Here is a 5,364-nt window from a genome sequence, read left to right as displayed (position 1 = left end):
TTTTTTTTTTTTTTTTTTTTTTTTTTTTTTTTTTTTTTTTTTGAGTATGAGATGGGCACTCTAATGCGGAAGCTAGGTGATTTAGGGAAGATCTTTAGTTCTGCCCTCCTCGGGGCAAGATGGAGAGAGGTGATATGCCTAGTGGGGTGTTTATAGAGGTGTGTATAGAATGGGTGAAATAAGCCACGTTTATTGGTAATGGAACGAGAATATTACAGTGTCTTGTCTTATTCGCAGAGGAGAGCTTTGGGCCTCACAGAGGTTGAGAAAGTACCTGCGCTGCCTTCTGCTTGTCGCTGCTAGGCAGTTGTATGTTCTGAGGACAGCTTTGAGAGAAGCATTGTTTGGACTATCATGTCATTTGGTTAAGAGCGTTGAGAGCTCAACGAGATCCAACCTTTGATACGTGAGCAGTCTGACCTTCTCCTTCAAATAGTTCATAGCTAGAGTTATGTCAAGAGTATTGCATAGGAGGCAGACCCTTAAACTTCAACCCCTATGCTTCTGAGCGTTCCTTCACTTTGAAATGAAACATCAGGAGCTCTTAAAATTAGACCTCTGCAAAGAGAATGCAGAGTCAGCCCACCTGGCAATTCAGGGAGGATGATGCTCACTGGCCTTGAGACCTTGCCTAGTATGAACAGTCAGAGGGCCTGGAGAGAGCAGGCTTGAACTTGGAAACTGAGCTACCGAGTGTTGGTATAAAGCAGTCAGAGCAGGTCCAGAGAATATGCTGGATTGTGGTGGGAGGGGTATGGCGAAGCTTTTATCAGAGGGATTCATTTGCCCCCCCCCCCCCCCGTTTTGATCTGTGGTGTGCTTTTTTTTTTGTTTTTTTGTTTTTTTTTTTTTTTTCAAGCACAGCTTTTTGACTAGGCAACATGTTTACACATGGCATATGAAAGCAGAGTAACCATGGTGCACTGTGTCCCTTAACAACGCCACTAGAGGTCTGATGGTACCCTGATGACTTAAACACATATGAAACATTGTTAAAGCAGAGTTTACATGGCACAAATTAAACAGACATTTTGGCAATGAAAACTCCAGAACACTTGTTTTGAGCCAAATCTTCATGATATAAAAGGAATTAATTACATGTTTCCAACTCTTACTTGGATTAGACAGAATAGTGTTTAAGGGAGGTTTTCTTCATCTGAGGCAAGAGGAGGAAAGGAAAGAAAGGGAAATCCTCCTCCTTTTGGGAAATAAGAGCTGTAATAAGAGTCTGGTTGTGGGGTGGAGGTAGATAACCTTTCCCAGTAGGTGGTACACACTGACTGATGACTATTTTGAGTTCTTATTTTGATATCACAAATATTTACTGTTCTGACTTTTGAGATTGTGCCCAGAGAGAATGCCTATTTGGTTTCTATGAAAAACAATCTTGAAAGATTAGGTATAGCATCTGCTTAGGGTTTTGAAACTAAGATAATGTAGTCATTGTCCATTGGCTTGTCCTCTCCCCAATTCTAGTGAGGCCTAGGCAGCTGGTCTGCACCTGCCTAACTAGTTCTCCAGGCTGGCTCACCAGTTCCCTCCTTAGAGACAGCCTCCGCTACACGAAGGCTGGCCTCCTCAACCTAAAGCGTGCTGCTCTTGCTGGTCCTGGCCTTTCCCCCCGAGTCCACCACATCTTCCTGAGTTTTTGGGTCACAGTTCAGAGGAGGCAGTACCTCTGATGCTTGCCCTGACCCTGCAGGCTTGGTTAGTTTATTATCAACTCTGAACCTCTGCTTCCTTCTTGTCACACTTGAACTAAGTTAAGATCTGGCTACACTACACTTTCTAAGACAGATCTTCAGACAGGTTTTCAGACCAAGAACTTAGAAAAAAATCAACAGGTTCTTTATGTTCCTTAACATCTGGAACCAACAGATCTGACTATCTTTATTAAGAATCTTAGTGTTTGGTAGGTACAACTTTAATCCCAGGACTCAGGACTCAGGAGGCAGAGGCAGGTGAATTTCTGTGAGTTTGAGTCCAGCCTAGTGAATATAGCAAATTCCAGGCCAGCCAGGGTGATATAGTGAGATCTTGTCTCAAAAAATAAAAGTGTTCTTCATCCTGCATGAGTTTCAGTCCTTTTTGCTGCTGCACTGCAAACTCATGGGACTGGTTTGTGAATTGTACTAGAAGCCCATGGGATTGACTGGTCTGTGCGTCCTGCTCGCTCCTGCCTCCTTCCCACCTTCTCTTCCTCTCAGCTGCTGCTGTTTCTTCTCTTTCTCCATGGAGTGTGACTTCACCAGCTTGTTTATTGATGTTGTTGTTGAACAGCCATGATGACTGGGTCCCCATTTCTAATTTTAAGGATGGAGAAAGTCTCCTCCAAAATTAAAAAACAAACAAACAAAAAACAGTACATTTTTGTTTATTTGTTGTGTGTGTGCATGAGTGCATATTCCTGCCTGTGCCCATGAAAGTCAAAGGACAACTTGTAGGAGTCAGTTCTTTCCTTTCACCATGTGCGTCCAAAATTGAACTCAGAACATCAGGCTTTGCTGCAATAGACTTATCTGCTAAGCTACTTACTGGCCCTAGACCCTGACTTTCTTTTTTCTTAAGATTTATTTATTTATGTATATTATGAGCACTCTATTTGTATGTATGCCTGCATGACAGAAGAGAGCATCAGACAGAAAGAGAGCATCATATCCCATTGTAGATGTTTGCTAACCACCATGTGATTGGTAGGAATTGAACTCAGGACCTCTGGATGAGCAGCCAGTGCTGAGCTATCTCTCCAGCCCTAGACTCTGGCTTTTGATTTGGCAAACCTTGTTGATGTGCTAAATCTGTCTGGCCTTCACGAGTGAAATTGAGTGCCTTTGGATAGAAAGAGTAAAGCGGTTTTCACTTTCCCAGGGTCAGTCTTTATTTTTATGAATAATAGCTTTTACTGTAAGTGGACGAAAAGATCATGAGTTCTGTTTACTTGTTCCCTTTCAAGAAATACCAGGTGGTCCATCACTTGGCAGGCAGAGGCAGGTGGATCTCTTAAGTTTGAGGCCAGCCTGATCTACAGAGTGAGTCTAGGACAGCCAGGGCTACTCAGAGAAACCCTGTTGGGAGAGGAAGAGAAAGAGATCATTTGCATCTGTCTAGAGTTGCCTGTCTGCTGTGTAAGTAGTTCTAAAATGACTGCGAGTGGCCCAAGGTCCCTTGAGTCTGAGCTATGACCACAGTTTCCCACAGAGGGCTCCCTCTGCCTGTTTTCTGACTTGGAGCCAGGCCCCTGGCCTTGGGCAGACACTTTCCTGCTGTGGTGGACAGCTCTAAGGGCTTAATGTAAATTGGGACATGTGTCACTAAGAGGGCATGCCAGATGGCTGAGGGTTCAGCTGCCTGCCAGAAGGAGTGGAGCCAGAAAATGAAAGTGGGGGAGGGGAGGGGAATGGTACAGCTAATATGTTCTTTTTGAATCACTGTGGAATTGTGGAGATTGGCCAGCTTCCTCCCTATCCTGTGGTATTACTGGTATTATTTTTCCCTCGTCTTGACCCTCCTCCCTGGGGCTTACACTGAGAAGGCGGGGGCGGGGGGGGAATCAGTGTTCTTTATTAGTTGCCCAGCAACCATGAAAAGCCTGGGAGAAGGACTATGAGATGAGCTTAAGGTTTGTTCCATTGGTGTTTGTAATACTGAGGCTCAGTCGCATCTGTAATTGCCAGTAACGCAGGTTCAAAAGCCTTCACTCACTTTATGTGTAGGATGACGGGCAGGGTTCACAGGGATGAATAAGAATAAAATGTGACATTTACATATGCCATGAAATCCGTTAATTTTTTTCCTTTTTCTAGTGCTTATGAGTAGCAGATGTGCAGATGTGTTTGCTTGTGGAGGCTAGAGGTAGACATTAGGTGTCTTCTAAGCTGGCTGGCCATTGAATCCAGATCTGCCTGTCTGCCCACCCCCACCTCCCAGTGCTGGGGTTATAGGCAGTACCTTACCATGCCCAGTTTTCATGTGAGTGTTGGGGATTCAAACTCAGGTCTTCATATAAGACAAGGTCTTCACAGCTCAGGCTGGCCTGGAGTTACAGAGCCTAAGTCTGCCAAGTGCAGCCACTGTACCTGGTTAAATCTGGTACTTTGCAGGATGATATTAAGGTTTTTGTTGCTGTGACAGAACAACTTAAGGTGTGAAAGTTAGGTTTTGGCTCTTGGTGTAAGGAGGAGATAGTTCATAGTAGGGAGAAAGGTGTGGCCAAGTTCATGGTAGCAGGAACGTGCGACTGAGGCCTGCATTCATCTTTTTAAAAATAATTTTTGTAATAATTTTTAAAATTTATTTTTGTTTTATGTGCATTGGTGTTTTTATCTGTGTGAGGGTGCCAGATTCCCTGGAACTGGAATTACAAATAGTTGTGAGCTGCTGTGTGGTTGCTGGGAATTGAACCCAGGACCTCTGGAAGAACAGCCAGTTCTCTTAACTACTGAGCCATCTCTTTAGACCATAATTTTAAGTATTAATGAAAGGATGGTAAAGCAAGAAAATACTCATAGGCCGCACTCTGATTGAGAGTGAGTCATGGATAAAAGAGTCAATGTCAGAAGCAGTGTGCACTAATTAAGGAAGTCAAGTGAAACCTGCTTCCCCCCTGAGCACTAAATGCCAGCGAATGCATTGTGTCTTCATCTGAAGGCCAGGCCTGCCCAGTGAACTCTGAGCTAAGGAAAGGAAGTTGACACTTTCTGGGGACATACATCTTACCAAGTGTGCTCCTGAGAAGCCACTCAGAGGATAGGGCTACTTCCTGGAAGGCCTGCACAATCAAAGGGGGTGACAGCCTGTGTGTGTGTTTTTGTTGGAGACAGGGTTTTACTGTATAGCCCTGGCTAGCCTGAAATTTGCTATGTACATTTGGCTAGCCTCAAGACTTACTGAGATCATCCTAGTTTGCAAGTACTAGGTTTACAGGCGTGCACTCCCACACCCCAGCTCAGCCTGTGTAACTTAATGTAGTCATTTCCAAGAGGGGAGGGGTGGATACCTTGCCCCAAGAACCTCCCTTCAGAGCTTTAGAGAAGAGGCTTTGGGAAGTCTCCTGTTCTTGAATGCTCACATCCCCATTCATGATCTGCACCACATTCCTTTTTTCAGTGAGTTTGTATTCTCAGCCTTTTGGAAGGGATGCTATAAGGGGGAAAATGATAATTCACTAACAAATCAGGTTGGCTTGCCTCTGGGTGAGGAGAGGCCTAGGAATACTAGAGTCCGTTCTAGTTCCCATTGTTGGCCTCTGCATGCTTTGGAAGGCATTGTTCCCTTTGTAAGGGCTTGAGTGGGTCAGATTTGCAAGCTGAAAACTTAGAGAAAGGCAGAAAGCCCATTTCGTCACCCTTCTTCCCCCCCCCCCCC

General features: G+C 44.6%; 1 protein-coding gene across 1 annotated transcript in view; it reads left to right on the top strand.

Annotated features, from left to right (window-relative positions):
• Cfap20 (cilia and flagella associated protein 20) overlaps window positions 1-5,364 on the top strand; it is a 13,497-nt gene that overhangs the window by 1,266 nt on the left and 6,867 nt on the right. The window lies entirely within an intron of this gene.

The sequence above is a fragment of the Psammomys obesus genome, unplaced genomic scaffold (genome assembly GCF_907164565.1).
Source record: "Psammomys obesus unplaced genomic scaffold, mPsaObe1.curated_primary_1811, whole genome shotgun sequence".
Lineage (NCBI taxonomy): Eukaryota > Metazoa > Chordata > Mammalia > Rodentia > Muridae > Psammomys > Psammomys obesus.
This window is presented reverse-complemented; position numbering and strand designations above follow the sequence as displayed.